This window comes from Salmo trutta, chromosome 30, assembly GCF_901001165.1.
Source record: "Salmo trutta chromosome 30, fSalTru1.1, whole genome shotgun sequence".
NCBI lineage: Eukaryota > Metazoa > Chordata > Actinopteri > Salmoniformes > Salmonidae > Salmo > Salmo trutta.
The window spans coordinates 25,122,532-25,139,259 of NC_042986.1; the positions used below are offsets into that span (position 1 = coordinate 25,122,532).

Consider the following 16,728-nt stretch of genomic DNA (forward strand, 5'->3'; position numbering starts at 1 on the left):
CTTATCGTCTACTATAGTAAACATCTTGACTCTATATCTTTTTTATAGTAATATTTGTTTTATTCCTTGATGCATAAATTATATTTTGCTTATCATACATCCATGTAGAGCTATCGCCCCTAGAATCTCACACTATTCTACTACGGTACACCCTTCCTCTTACTGCACATGTATTTGGTCTCAGGGCTTCTTCCAATAACCAATGTCTGTGTGCATCCCGCATCCCTGCGCTCTCAAATAGATGGTGCAAGTGGTGTACAGACCCACTGTCTGTGGTGCACAGACCCACTGTCTGGTGTTGGAACAGGCTCACAGTCTCACAATTTTCAGGTAAGGGTCTCTCTCTTCTTTTTGGATGCATGGCACTCAGCAAAGTATAGCTTAAAAATGATGGTGAACATCTTGTTACTTGTTTAAATAAAAGCGTACAGCCTTGGCATTACTTTCTACGTACGCCAGTTAAACTGCCGATTGATGACTATACAGCAGTATAAGCAATTGGCCTTACGATACAATGTTATCCGTTTAACTTTATCAGTTATCTAGGCAATTTAATTGTCTTTACAGAGACAAAGTAGACAAGATAATTTGATACAATGTCCATTGTTGAAGTGGGTTCTTCACTCACTGATTTCTAACCCGTAATTCAGGCCTCTGATTATCTAAGCATTGTGCAATGGTGTTTTATTATTTATTTCAATACATTTCCTGCTTAAGCTCTGCATACAATGCGTTGTACTCAACCAAAACAGATCAATATTATCATGTGTCTTATATTTCACTGTTTAACATCTCATCTGTAGCTGGAAAGAAACCGTAAATATCAAGCACTTCTTGACATGTGTATGTTGGAGTAGCCCTTGTATCCTATGTCTGCGAGCGCTTTTATTAAAACACCATTGCAAAAGCGCTCTACCATCTGGTTTTGGCCTATAGTGGAATATTATGTTTAACAGTTTGTCCATATTCTGTATAGTGAATGCATGTCCATTTTCAGGCCAAAAAATCTGACCTCCACTAAAATGCCAAGCTTGCAATCACAGCCCACTGGGCACAGACTTAATTTTAACGTCTAGTTTTGATTTACATTTGGTTGAGTTTTCAAATTGAGTTGATTAAATTGAGATTTTGTGTCACTGATCTACACACAATACCCCAAAATGTCACAGTGGAAATTAATTAAAAACATAGAATAATAATAATGAAATGTTGAAATGTCTTGAGTCAATAAGTATTCAGCCTCTTTATTATGGCAAGCCTAAATAAGTTCAGGAGTAAAATTGTGCTTAACAAATCACATAATAAGTTTCATGGAATCATTCTGTGTTCAATAATAGTGGTTGACATAATTTTTGAGTAACTACCCCATCTCTATACCCCTCAATTTCAACTATCTGTAAGGTCCCAGAATCAAGTAGTGAATTTCAAGCACAGATTCAACAACAAAGACCAGGGAGGTTTTTCAATGCCTCGCAAAGAAGGGCACCGATTGGTAGATGTGTAGAAAAAAAGCAGACACTGAATATCCCTTTGAGCATGGTGAAGTTATTAATTAGGCTTTGGATGGTGTATCAATACGCCCAGTCACTTCAAAGATACAGGCGTTCTTCCTAAATCAGTTGCCAGAGAGGAAGGAAACTGCTCAGGGATTTCACCATGAGGCCAATGGGGATTTTAAAACAGTTACAATTTAATGGTTGTGATAGGAAAAAATGAAGAGGGATCAACATCATTGTAGTTACTCCACAATACTAACCTAAATGACATAGTGAAAAGAAGGAAATCTGTACAGAATAAAAATATTCCAAAACATGCATCCTGTTTGCAACAAGGTAAGTACTATTGCAAAAAATGTGGCAAAGAAATTAATGTTTTGTCCTGAATGCAAAGTGTTATGTTTGGGGCAAATCCAACACAACACAATTTGTAAGCATGGTGGTAGCTGCGTCATGCTATGGGTATGCTTGCGTTTTTTTGGATAAAAATAAATGTATACAGCTTGGCACAGGCAAAATCCTAGAGGAAAACCTGGTTCAGTATTCTTTCCAACAGACACTGGGAGATTAATTCACCTTTCAGCAGGACAATAGCCTAAAACTCAAGGCCAAATCTACACTGGAGTTGCTTACCAAATACAACATCAAATGTTCTTGAGTGGCCTAGTTACAGTTTTGACTTAAATATAATTGAAAATCTATGACGAGACTTGAAAATAACTTTCTAGCAATGATCAACAACCAACTTTTTGAAAGAATAATGGGCAAATATTTTACAATCCAGGTGTACAAAACTCTTAAGAGACCACTTTGACGTTACAGAGTATTTTGTGTAGATTGTTGACCAAAAATGACAATTAAATCAATTTTAATCCCACTTTGTAACCCAACAAACTGTGGAAAAAGTCAAGGGGTGTGAATACTTTCTGAATACTTTCTGTATCATCCAGTAGGCTACTAGACACTTATTATTAGCCAGACAGTAATTTCATATATCCAGCCAGAACAACACCATTCAATACAGTATGATTTGAGAAATGTAGCTATTTGAGGATGCCCTAGGCTTGTTCTAGTCTCTATCTTCAGAAATGCATGAGTTAACATGTACTGTACATGATAAAACTTATTAATATATACTGAAGCCACTAATATATTAATATACTGAAGCTATTCATTTCAAGAAAGCATAATAGTCTAGGTGAAACCTATCAATCTATAGCTCCGCACTGCAGCCATAACACTGGTGAATGTGGCTAAAGAGAAAGTGGTTAAATTACGATAGTTCACTCAGGCTGTTTATCTTTTCTACTTAAGGGGGTGTGTCTCCCATAGACACCAATGCGATAGCAGCTGGGTCTGGTCTACTTAGTTCATTAACTTCCATTGAAACATGTCTCGCTTCCTCTTCCGTCACTGACGTGCCTACTGCAGGGCGAAGAGACACCCATGTTTGTAATAATGCTGTCAAAGCCGGATATCTTGTACCATCGACTATCCCCTCTTCCCCTTCCACTCGCTTCTCCTGTGGTGGAAAAAGTAACCAATTTTCATACTTGAATAAAAGTAAAGATACTCTGTAAAATACTACTTGAGTAAAAGTGTAAAAGTATTTTTTGGTTTTAAATAAACGTAAGTATCAAAAGTAAATGTAATTGCAAAAATATACTCAAGTATCAAAAGTCAAAGTAAAAGAATAAATAATTTAAAATTGATCATATTAAGGAAACCAAATGGCACAATTTTCCTGTTTTTTTTTATTTACAGATAGCCAGGGGCACGCTCCAACACTCAGACATAATTTACAAACGAAGCATGTGTGTTTAGTGAGTCCGCCACATCAAAGGCAGTAGGGATGATCTCTTGATAAATGTGGGAGTTGGACAATTTTCCAGTCCTGCTAAGCATTCAAAATATAACTAGTACTTTTGGGTGTCCGGTAAAATGTATGGTGTAAAAAGTACATTATTTTCTTTAGGAATATAGTGAAGTAAAAGTAAAAGTTGTCAAAAATATAAATGTTAAAGTACAGATACCCCCAAAAATAACTTAAGTAGTACTTTCAAATATTTTTACTTAAGTTCTTTACACCACTGTTCTTTTCTCACTTCTCTTTCATCCTTTACCTTACTACTCTCTTTCTCCTCCTCCTTCCCTTTGTTATTATTGTCCCTCTCTCTTGCTTCATAACTTTGTTCTCATCTTTTGTTGTACCCTTTATTTCCCCCTGTCTTTTTATATGATTTCTGTCTGATTCCTGTCTCATCTCTCTTTGCCACAATCTCTTTCTTTCCTTTCTCATCCCTCTCTCCTCTGCTGAAGCTGCCCAGGAAGTTGCCTAAGAGGAAAAGTCGGTTCAAACGTTCGGATGGCAGCACGTCCTCAGACACAACCTCCAGTTTCATCAAAAGACAGGTAACTTTAGAGTTCTTCACTAGCTCCTGTTACCATGTGAATGACATAACCAAGGATCTTGTATCAATTTAGTACTCTCATACCACACTCCACAAGCACTAATAAAATGAAAGGGTGCCAAAAAGGTTTTTGGGATGCCTCCAGATTTAAAAGTGGCGTTTCCTTTGTCTTCTTCCCAGTCTTATGGGAACCAATCTCTGTGATGTCTTTATTATGAGGCTTTTAATTTGGTTTCATTGGCTTTCACTTGTAAAAGTTTTTTTTCTCAGTATTGTAATTCTCAACATGTCCAATAGAGTGCAGTATTGGTTTTGTGTGTTTGATGAAAATCCCAACCCAGTCCCGTTTTTAAATTCATGTTTTCAGGTCAAGCAAGCATGAGTGGCAGGGGTGGAGATGTGCTGTTATTTAAGAGCATCTCAAGAACTGGTGAGAAAAAGGAGAGCGAAATAAGGTTTAGATAACACTGCCACAGAATTTGGATTCGTCACCACATCTAAACAGCACCCTTTTGGGTCTCTTTTACCTTAATCATTTCATGCAGTGAATTCAGTATGCGGAGTATGGGTGGTTTTTTTTTTCATTCTGTATGTTTGATGTATGTTTGATTGCCTGCTTCTGCATGCTCTTTGTCTGGTGATGAATCTGTCTTGGTAAGTGTGTCAGTGCAGCAAACAGCCAGGCAGCTGCAGTGTAGTGCCTGGCCCAGTAGAGAGGACCTCTCTGTAGAAGCTCTATGTGGATAAGAGTTAAGAGCTTCAATCAGGTTGCAGTGCTTGAGTCCAAAACTGACAACAACACTGTGGTTCAGAGGCCTCTTCTTCTCCATGATTATGGGAGCAGAGGGAATGCCAAAAGCCAGGGGGTAGATTCTTATACCCCTCTGTAAATGGAATAATGTGTGTGTGTATGCTTGCCAGAAACCAGTTAGCAGGGAAAAGCTAGTCTTTTATTATGCCTAAGTAGCTAGATGTTGGCAAAATACCTATCTTCCTGCAGGTTTATAGGCCACAAAATATGCAGATTAGGAGCAGCGTGTGGAGGTGTGTGTGTGTCTGTGTCCTGTCCTCAAAACTTGCAGCTGGCAGGCAAGTTTGCTGTCACTCAGTCAGAATGCTCATCAGCATTTCTTCTTCTTTCCATACTCTTGCTTCCTTTGTTAGCTATTATGCACGTTGATAGCTTGCTAGCAAACATCTTCGCCCATTGATTTATCATAGTAGCAGTAGTGATGGGTCGTTCGCGAACGAGTCGACTCTAAGAGCCGGCTCTTGTAGGTGAACGTTGGGAGATGGCTCGCATATCAGAAGAGCCAAATCTATTTATAAAAATATTTTAAAAATAAGATAAGAATAATCAAAAGATTTAAATGTATAGAATTAGCTAATTCAAAGAACGAAAAAATAAATAAAATAATATGGGTCTAAATGCTCAAGCGCACACATTCGTTCTGACTGTCTGCTCAGACTAACAGCCTCACCTGTTGTTCCTGTCAATCAGACACGCAGTGTCAACCAATGAACCAAAGATGAGTGAGGGCCGAGCCAACTCACTCACAGTCACACACTTAGCAGCCGAGGAGAGAGGAAGGACAGCTGTGAAAACAACAGCTGGAAAATGAGTCGGAAGCACAGTAGCATTTGGATGCATTTTAATAATATAGACAATGTTAGAGCACAGTGTAGAATTTGCCAAAACAAAATCTCATATAAAGCCGGTTTTACGCACAACCTACACCGGCATATGCGAACTGTGCACCCAACTGTGAAGCTGTAGCGGCGCTTTGAGAAACTAGCAGGCCTGCTAGTGATAGTGGTGGAGCCAGCGTATCCACTCAGTCAAGTAGACCTACTCCACGACCCACAGCAACACAGTCTGCTATGGACCAGTTTATGCCAAAGTCTATGTCTGTAGCAAAACAAGGCCAAATTGATATTGCAATGGCTAAAATGATTGCCACCGATTTCCAGCCATTTTTGATCGTGGAGGACAGAGGTTTTAGAAATTATAGCAATAGTCTAAATCCAATGTACACAATTCCAAGCAGGAAAACCCTTTCAAAATCACTTATTCCACAACTGTACGAGAGCACACAGGTTTCAGTGCGGAAAGAGTTCAAAAAGCTACTGCAGTTTGCCTTACCACTGACTGCTGGACATCAAGGGTAACCACTTCTTACATGTCGGTTACATATCACTTCATTGAAGATTTTTAGATGTCTAGCTGTCTTCTGGACAGCTTTGAGGTCAGCGACAGTCACACCTCAGAGAACTTGGCAGAGGAACTGTTGAGAGTGGCCAGAGAATGGGAAGTAGATGGAAACGTGGTCTGTTGTGTTAGCAACAATGCAGCTAACATAACCATTTTAAATGGACCCATCATCCATGTCTTGCCCACACAATCAACCTGATTGTAAGAGATGCTCTGAAGGTAATGAAGCCCACTGTGGACAAAGTGAAAGCAGCTGTGGATTATTTCCACAGGAGCACAGTAAGTGCTGGAAAACTAAAGCCTACACAACGCCAGATGGGGATGCCTGAGCTGAGGCCTAAACAAGACTGCACTACAAGGTGGAATTCAACATTTTATATGTTGAAGCGGTTTCTTGAGTCAAAGGATGCCATCATCTCTATCCTGGCCATTGTCAATGCACCTGTTGATGCTCTGACCCAAGAGGAATGGGAGGTGGAGGAGGTGTGCAGAGTCCTGGAACCCTTTGAGCAGGTCATTGTGGTACAGTAAGCAGTTATTACTGCATCATAATTTAATCCAGTATTATATATGTATATGAGCAGTAGATGAGAATGTAGTATCAGTAGACATGAACCTGAACTAATAAGTTACTGTTCTCTCTTTTCAGCTATGTGACAGCCTCAAAAATGATACTCCTGTGTAAGGGTCTGCAGCGAATCACAGCCAGCCGCCAGAGAGAAGCAAATGTAACCACAGGACATGTGACAGAGTTGATGGACACCCTATGTTCATCAATGGACAGAAAGTTCCACAGAATGGAATATAATCACGTGCTATCAGAAACCGCTGCACTTGACCCCAGGTTTAAGAAGTTACCCTTCAAAGAATAACCTCAGCAGCAGGGAGGGACAGCCCCAGCAGTCAGCTGGCTCAGGCACCAGGGCAACAAGGAAGAAGAGGGATCAGATGGAGCAAAAGCACCAGCAGTAGTGCCACAAACGTCTGCTGTTTGGATGCTGTTTGACAAGAGAGCAACTGGGGATGCAGCACGAAGGAATCCGTCAGCAGATGCCATAATGGAGGTCCGATCCTATTTAGAGGAGCCCCTGCAAAGATCTGCAGATCCTCTGAGCTGGTGGAAGAACAAGGCCTCTGTCTACCCACGGCTTACTAAAGTCATGACAGGGAGACTCTGCATAGTGGCCACATCCGTTCCCTCTGAAAGGGTCTTCTTGAAAACGGGACAAATAATTACTGAGAGAAGAAACCGCATCAGCCCCTCGAAAGTGAGGCAGCTTGCATTTCTGAATGCATTTCTGAATGCAAAATATGGTCAGCATTGCTGTGTGCTGCTGGTTATAACATGGCAATAAAGAAGAGAGAAAAGAGGGACCAGTTTAATGTTTTAAGTGGGATGCTGCAGTTTTGCACATTGTTATTTATTTTTCTTTGATATGGTGCAATATTCTATTATTATGTTGTTCAGATTCTATTCGTTTTGAATTGTTACATTTATATGCACTTTGTTTATATACATAAAAAAAGTTATACTTTAAATGCACATGTGTAATAGCATCCTTATTTTTTACATTTATTTCAATTTGTGGGATGCTGCAGTTTTGCAAATTGTTATTTATTTTTCATTGACATGGTGTAATATTCTATTATGCTGTTCAGATTGTATTTGTTTTGAATGGTTAGATTTATATGCACTTTGTTTATATACATTAATAAGTTATACTTTAAATGCAAATGTTTAATAGCATTCTTTTTCCTAACAAACCAATGCATTTTTAAATACATTGTGGTTAAGGTAGAGTATGATTTCATTTAATAATTTAATTCAATTTTTTTTAACACCAATCATAGTCAAACTATCGCAAACTATTTGACTTGAAAAATATAAAGCATTTTTTTTTAAAGAGCCGTTTGAGAACCAAAAGAGCCGGCTCACTGAAAAGAGACGGAATGCCCATCACAAAAACAGGAGGCAGCAGCAATCTAAATGATCAGACCGAAACATAAGATGAGAAGCGATAGGTGAAGTATGAAGCCAGTCAATGGAGGCAGCTTCGCTCCATCCAATCATAGCAGCTGGATCAACACACATCCCGCCCTTTACTGACAGGCAAACTATCCAGTTAAGTTATTTAGAGCACGGTGCACAATGCTGAGAAGGAAGATGATGTGCTTTTGCCTTGGCTGCCTCCTTGTAGCTGCTATTTTGATGTTCACAATTCTTCATCATCATCATTACACTATTGTTCTAGAATAAAACACTATTGTTCTAGAATAGAATAAGTAAAAAAGAATAGGTAAAATAGAATAGGTAGAATAAAATAGGTAAAACAGAATAGGTAAAACACAATAGGTTTAATAGAATAGGTAGAATAGAATAGATAAAACAGAATAGGTAGAATAGAATAGGTAAAACAGAATAGGTAAAACAGAATAGGTAGAATAGAATAGGTAAAACAGAATAGGTTTAATAGAATAGGTAGAATAGAATAGATAAAACAGAATAGGTTTAATAGAATAGGTAGAATAGAATAGATAAAACAGAATAGGTAAAACACAATAGGTTTAATAAAATAGGTAGAATAGAATAGATAAAATAGAATAGGTAGAATATAATAAGTCAAATAGAATAGGTAAAATAGAATAAGTTTAATAGAATATAATAGGTAAAACAGAATAGGTAGAAAATTAATGTATTAATGTATTATTCCAGCCCAGTCACAATTTAGGTTTTGGCCACTATATGGCAGCAGTTTATATGCAAAGTTTTAGAGTGATCAAATGAACCATTGCATATCTGTTGTGCCTAATTGGTTTATTAATACATTTTCAAGTTCATAATTGTTCACTCTCCTCAAACAATAGCATGGTATTCTTTCACTGTAATAGCTACTGTAAATTGGACAGTGCAGTTAAATTAACAAGAATTTAAGCTTTCTGCTCATATCAGATATGTCTATGTCCTGGGAAATGTTCATGTTACTTACAACCTCATGCTAATCACGTTAGCCTACGTTAGCTTAACCGTCCCATGGGGGTCACACCGATCCTGTAGAGGTTTTAAAGTAATGATGGACTGTTGTTTCTCTTTGACTGGTACTGTATGTCTGTGAAAGAGAAAGGCTGCCTTAGTAAATAATATTTCAGGCTTTTACCTCACCTCTGACTCCTGTCCTGAAGTCAACCACAACCACATCTATATTTGTTTCACAACGAATTTACCTTCTCTCTCCTTTCCACCTCTCCTCTCCCTCTCCAGGGGTCGGCTGATTTGTACACCAGTAGACCGTCGGATTCCGACCTGTCAGCGGAGGAGGACCGTGAGGCGTATCGGCGTGAAGCCGAGCGCCAGGCTTAGCTCCAGCTCGACAGAGCTCAGGTGAGTTTTGTTCTGACACACACACACAAATATACATACTTCAGGAACGCATGCACACACACACACACTGTTAATACTAATTCAAAACCACACACTCACATTATTGGCAACACTAATTGAAACATTGTTGTTTGCTGTGCTTGCAGTCTAGTGTTTGCGGTGAAGACCAATGTGAGTTGCTGTGGAGCTCTAGATGGTGCCTGTCCTGTTGAAGGAGCTGCAATCAACTACGAAGCCAAAGACTTCCTGCACATTAAGGAGGTGAGGAACAACACTCCTCAAGAGGGAAGAACCCTCCTTTCTCCCCTCTTCCTCTTACTCCTTTTCCTCTCGCCCCTGTTCATCTCACTCCTCTTCCGTTCTCCCCCCTTCATCTCACTCCTCTTCCTCTCTACCCTCTTCCTTTCACTCCTTTTCCGCTCGCTCCTCTTCATCTCACTCCTCTTCTGTTCTCCCCTCGTCATTTCACTCCTCTTCCTCTCTCCCCTCGTCCTCTCACTCCTGCTTCTTCTCTCCCCTCATCTTCTCATTCCTCTTCCTCTCTCCCCTCGTCCTCTCACTCCTGCTTCTTCTCTCCCCTCATCTTCTCATTCCTCTTCCTCTCTCCCCTCGTCCTCTCACTCCTCTTCCTCTCTCCCCTCATCTTCTCACTCCTCTTCCTCTCTCCCCTTGTCCTCTCACTCCTCTTCCTCTCTCCCCTCATCTTCTCACTCCTCTTCCTCTCTCCCCACGTCCTCTCACTCCCCTTCTTCTCTCCCCTCATCTTCTCACTCCTCTTCCTCTCTCCCCACATCCTCTCACTCCCCTTCTTCTCTCCCCTCATCTTCTCATTCCTCTTCCCCTCTCCCCTCATCTTCTCATTCCTCTTCCTCTTTCCCATCTTCCTTTCATTCCTCTTCTTCTCTCCCCTCGTCATTTCACTCCTCTTCCTCTCTCCCCTTGTCCTCTCACTCCTCTTCTTCTCTCCCCTCATCTTCTCATTCCTCTTCCTCTCTCCCATCTTCCTCTCATTCCTCTTCCCCTCTCCCCCCGTCCTCTCACTCCTCTTCCTCTCCCATCTTCCTCTCACTCCTCTTTCTCTCTCTCCTCTTCCCCAATGGAACAACACAGCTGTAGAAAGCATCCATGTTGTGGTTATAACTACTTGCGCTGGATTAGTTAGGGTAATATTCATATTGTTGTATTTCCAGAAGTAGCTACCATACAGTGGCTACAATAATGACGTGGATCAGGCAGTGATGTGTTTCATGGTGTAATGTTGCATTATGTTGTTGTCGTGTCTTTGGGTACCATTAAACTGAAGATATGTTTATCAATTAGCTCCCTGTAATTATTAGCACGCGATTAAACTGATTAATCGTTTAACTGTAATTAACTAGGAGATCGGGGCACCAAGGAGAATATTCAGATTACAAAGCTATAATTTTCCTAATATAACTTTCCTGTACTATAATATTCTATTATAGTATAGGCCGATTATCTTCTAGTTTCAATGGTGTATTTTACCTCACGTTAGTCTCATTCCAAACGTCGTAAATTGTTGTATCTGCACGAACCCAGTCTTTACTAAAATCATCCATACATCAATTGTCTTAAAATCATTTATTTACTACACTAAGTAATTAACAGAAAACATACAAACAGTAATTATCGTCACACAGGATTGGTAGGGGAATGTGCCCTACTGGCTAACAAGCATGGCTGGTCTGTTAGACAATGGGTCATAAAACGGTAAGCTGAGAAGTTACACAGAGTTCATTAATATTAACAATTGACAATTGAAGGCTCACTCATTCGGGAACAAATGCAATATCAATATATATTTACGCTCATGTGTCGTCGGGATTCTTGTTGGAGAGTTTTGTTCTGATGGAGAGTTTGTCAGCGTTCTCTCTCTCTCTCGGTTAGAATGGATCTGTCAGAGCGACATTCATGAATGTCGTCATAGAATGGATGTGGTTGGTCTTCGCGTTCGATGATATAATTTACTTAGCTGCAGACTAATAATTAATATCAAAGACTTGTTCTTATTCTGTCGGTCTCGATAGTAAAAGTTAACCACGTGGTATAGTTCACTTTCAGTAGAGTACTTGGCTGGTCAAACCTCTGGGCCAAACTCACGATGGAGTGTAGGCCTGGTCTGTAGAAATGTAAATCAGGGGGTCTTTTATAGTACCCAGAGAACAGGCTTGTCAAATGACGCCTGGTCCTGTATGTGTCCCTGGGGGCGTGCCTATGACTGAGCTAGACTTGGTTACAGAAATATAATTCTATCACATTAACATCAGTACATAGCATCTCAATGTATTACAAATAGCTTTATCCTTAATAATACATTGTATACACCCATGTGGATTCAGTCTCATCGCTGAGGCTATCATGTAGACCGTTTTAGGGTAATATGGCTATATTGTCTCTTCTGAGTATCACAAAATTGTACCAAGCGGATCAGTTCGTAGCTGGAGTCTTCATCAATCTTCCATATCTTCTCCAGAACACACATGTCGCTAGGTTCTCCAATTCTATGAGTTGGAAGAATTTCCTTTGTCTCTCTATGAAACATGTTGTAGTAGATTCTCCTCTTGGAATTTTTACAACCCTGGGTTGGGGGGGAAGGTAGGTTGGGTGATGGTACAAAGGGGAGGGGGTCAACTGTCCTTCCTGTACCCAAAGAGGCCAACGTCATGACATAGTATTGTAACAGAAGTACAATAATGACTGGTGTATTGGTCGTTTGGTGGAGGGGGCAGATGTCACCTTCATCCCCAGCCCTCTGCGCCTGGAAGCTGTAAGACTCGTGCAGAAACAAAGGTGAACCAACACTAACACTAAAGTTACATTTTACACAATATTTGCCACAAATTATTTTGTTCATACGATGTCCTGATGTTTGTAAGAATTTGGGACATCAAGGGAATATTGGGGGCACAATTTAATATTGTATTGTGTCCTCACACTAACATGGAACTGGCCTTCTTTACACTTAAGCCTTAACACCATAACCATAACAGTAACCTTAAAGCCCAACTATGACCCAGGCTGTAACCCCTGACCTTTGTTCTGATTTGTCTGTTGTCAAAGATTGTCTATTATATTGACAAGATAGTCAAGTGACTGCTCTAATTATGGAAATACATGTCCTCAAAGATGAAAGGCAGGCAGGAGAAGGTGAGATCAGGTCAACTCAAATTGTATTTGTCACATGCTTCATAAACAACAGGTGTAGAATAACAGTGAAGTGCTTAAGGGCCCTTCCCAACAGTGCAGAGAGACATTTTTTTTAAATAATAGAAAGATAATAACATGAATAAATACACAATGAGTAATGATAACTTGGCTATATACACAGTACCGAGTCTATGTCCCTAAACTGGGACATGCTTAACACCCCGGCCATCCTACAATCTAAGCTTGATGCCCTCAATCTCACACAAATTAACAATGAACCTACCAGGTACAGCCCCAAATCCCTAAACACGGGCACCCTCATAGATACCATCCGAACCAACCTGCCCTCCAAATACACCTCTGCTGTTTTCAACCAAGATCTCAGCGATCACTGCCTCATTGCCTGCATCCGTAATGGGTCTGCGGTCAAACGACCACCCCTCATCACTGTCAAACGCTCCCTAAAAAACTTCAGCGAGCAGGGCTGTCTAATCAACCTGGCCCGGGTATCCTGGAATGATACTGACCTCATCCCGTCAGTAGAAGATGCCTGGTTATTCTTTAAAAAAGCCTTCCTCACCATCTTAAATAAGCATGCTCCATTCAAAAAATGTAGAACCAGGAACAGATATAGCCCTTGGTTCACTCCAGACCTGACTGCCCTTGACCAGCACAAAAGCATCCTGTGGCGTACTGCATTAGCATCGAATAGCCCCCGTGATATGCCACTTTTCAGGGAAGTTAGGAACCAATATACACAAGCAGTTAGAAAAGCAAAGGCTAGCTTTTTCAAACAGAAATTTGCATCCTGTTGCACAAACTCCAAAAAGTTCTGGGACACTGTAAAGTCCATGGAGAATAAGAGCACCTCCTCCCAGCTGCCCACTGCACTGAGGCTAGGAAACACTGTCACCACCGATAAATCCACTATAATTGAGAATTTCAATAAGCATTTTCTACGGCTGGCCATGCTTTCCACCTGGCTACCCCTACCCTGATCAACTGCCCGGCACCCCCCACAGCAGCTCGCCCAAGCCTCCCCCAATTCTCCATCACCCAAATTCAGATAGCTGATGTTCTGAAAGAGCTGCAAAATCTGGACCCCTACAAATCAGCCGGGCTAGACAATCTGGACCCTCTCTTTCTAAAATTATCTGCCGAAATTGTTGCAACCCATATTACTAGCCTGTTCAACATCTCTTTCGTATCGTCTGAGATTCCCAAAGATTGGAAAGCTGCCGCGGTCATCCCCCTCTTCAAAGGGGGAGACACTCTAGACCCAAACTGCTACAGACCTATATCTATCCTACCCTGCCTTTCTAAGGTCTTCGAAAGCCAAGTTAACAAACAGATTACCTTTCGAATCCCACCGTACCTTCTCCGCTATGCAATCTGGTTTCAGTGCTGGTCATGGGTGCACCTCAGCCACGCTCAAGTTCCTAAACGATATCATAACCGCCATCGATAAGAGACATTACTGTGCAGCCGTATTCATCGACCTGGCCAAGGCTTTCGACTCTGTCAATCACCACATTCTTATCGGCAGACTAAAAAGCCTTGGTTTCTCAAATGACTGCCTCGCCTGGTTCACTACTTCTCCGATAGAGTTCAATGTGTCAAATCGGAGGGCCTGTTGTCTGGACCTCTGGCAGTCTCTATGGGGGTGCCACAGGGTTCAATTCTCGGTCCGACTCTCTTCTCTGTATACATCAATGATGTCACTCTTGCTGCTGGTGATTCTCTGATCCACCTCTACGCAGACGACACCATTCTGTATACTTCTGGCCCTTCTTTGGACACTGTGTTAACTAACCTCCAGACGAGCTTCAATGCCATACAACTCTCCTTCCGTTGCCTCCAACTGCTCTTAAATGCAAGTAAAACTATATGCATGCTCTTCAACCGATCGCTGCCCTTCAAATGCCCACCCGTCCAGCATCACTACTCTGGACGGTTCTGACTTAGAATATGTGGGTAACTACAAATACCTAGGTGTCTGGTTAGACTGTAAACTCTCCTTCCAGACTCACATTAAGCATCTCCAATCCAAAATTAAATCTAGAATTGGCTTCCTATTTCACAACAAAGCATCCTTCACTCATGCTGCCAAACATACCCTCGTTAAACTGACCATCTTACCGATCCTCGACTTCGGCGATGTCATTTACAAAATAGCCTCCAACACTCTACTCAACAAATTGGATGCAGTCTATCACAGTGCCATCTGTTTTGTCACCAAAGCCCCATATACTACCCACCATTGCGACCTGTACGCTCTCCTTGGCTGGCCCTTGCTTCATACTCGTCGCCAAACCCACTGGCTCCAGGTCATCTACAAGTCTCTGCTAGGTAAAGCCCCACCTTATCTCAGCTCACTGGTCACCATAGCAGCACCCACCCGTAGCACGCGCTCCAGCAGGTATATCTCACTAGTTACCTTTAAAGCCAATTCCTCCTTTGGCCGCCTTTCCTTCCTGTCTCTGCTGTCAATGACTGGAATCAACTGCAAAAATCACTGAAGCTGGAGACTCATATCTCCTTCACTAGCTTTAAGCACCAGCTGTTAGAGCAGCTCACAGATCACTGCACCTGTACATAGCCCATCTGTAATATAGCCCATCCTACTAACTCATCCCCATACTGTATTTATTTATTTATCTTGCTCCTTTGCACCCCAGTATCTGTACTTGCACATTCATCTTCTGTACATCAATCACTCCAGTGTTTAATTGGTATATTGTAATTACTTCGCCACCATGGCCTATTTATTGCCTTACCTCCCTTATCTTACCTCATTTGCACACACTGTATATAGATTTTTTCTACTGTATTATTGACTGTATGTTTGTTTATTCCATGTGTAGCTCTGTGTTGTTGTATGTGTCGAACTGCTTTGCTTTATTCTTGGCCAGGTTGCAGTTGTAAAGAAGAACTTGTTCTCCACTAGTCTACCTGGTTAAATAAAGGTGAAATAAAAAAAATTAAAAATTAAAATGTGTATGAGGTAATTGAGGTAGATATGTACATATAGGTAGGGTAAAGTGACTAGGCAACAGGATAGATAATAAGCAGCAGCAGCGTATGTGATGAGGCAAAAGACTGCAAAGGGGGGTCAATGCAGATAGTCTGGGTAGGTATTTGGTTAACTATTTAGCAGTCTTATGGCTTGGGGGTAGAAGCTGTTCAGGGTCCTGTTGGTTTCAGACTTGGTGCATCGTTACCGCTTGCTGTGCGGTAGCAGACAGAACAGTCTATGAGAGAAGCTGGAGTCTTTGACAATTTTGACACGAGTGTCTACTTAAATCAGTGCATTCGTTACAATGTAAACATTACAAAACTTCTATTAAATCAAATAAGCCTCAGGAGGCAAATTAGCAATTACATTTTTTGTTGACTATTTTTCAACACTCTCTCATTGATCTCCATACAAAAATGCCTTACTTCATGGGCTTATATTCGTGGACAGATTTTGGGCAGAGTAAATAACACCTCTTGCTTCACCTCTTCCTCTCTGCTGTTGTGCAGGAAAAGAGTGGGGAACTCTCCCTCTAGCCTGGGTGACATGGTCTCTGGGAGCTGGAGGACCACGTCGCCATCTGGTGGTAAGTATACGAATTACAATATCAGACCTTTTCCTCAGGAATTTAATACTGTATTTTCCCCTCAATCTTGATCTTTCTTCTAACTCACTGATATAATGTCTTATGTGACTGATTGTACTTCATTTGTTTTCAAAAGACAAACAGAAGCAAAAGCAGGTAGGTTTTTATAATGTAGTTTTCTCTGATACAAGCATGAACCTGTTATACAGGGTGTAATTTTTCACCAATTATAGGAACTTCTAGCTTTGATTAACACTCTCTCTTTCTCTTGGTATCTCACTCTTCTTTCATACAGGAACATTCCTCCATATGACGTCGTCCCATCTATGAGGCCAGTGGTCTTAGTAGGACCGTCCCTGAAGGGCTATGAGGTAAACGTCTCTCTGTCTCCCTTCCAGTAAGGCTTAAAACAGTTTCTCTACCAGGAGCAGGCAAGCTATGCGTCTTCTTCCTTGGGGGA

At 41.0% G+C, this 16,728-nt stretch overlaps 1 pseudogene; it reads left to right on the forward strand.

The window, feature by feature from the left end:
* LOC115168888 (voltage-dependent L-type calcium channel subunit beta-4-like) overlaps positions 1 to 16,728 on the forward strand; it is a 23,407-nt pseudogene continuing 6,679 nt past the window's right edge.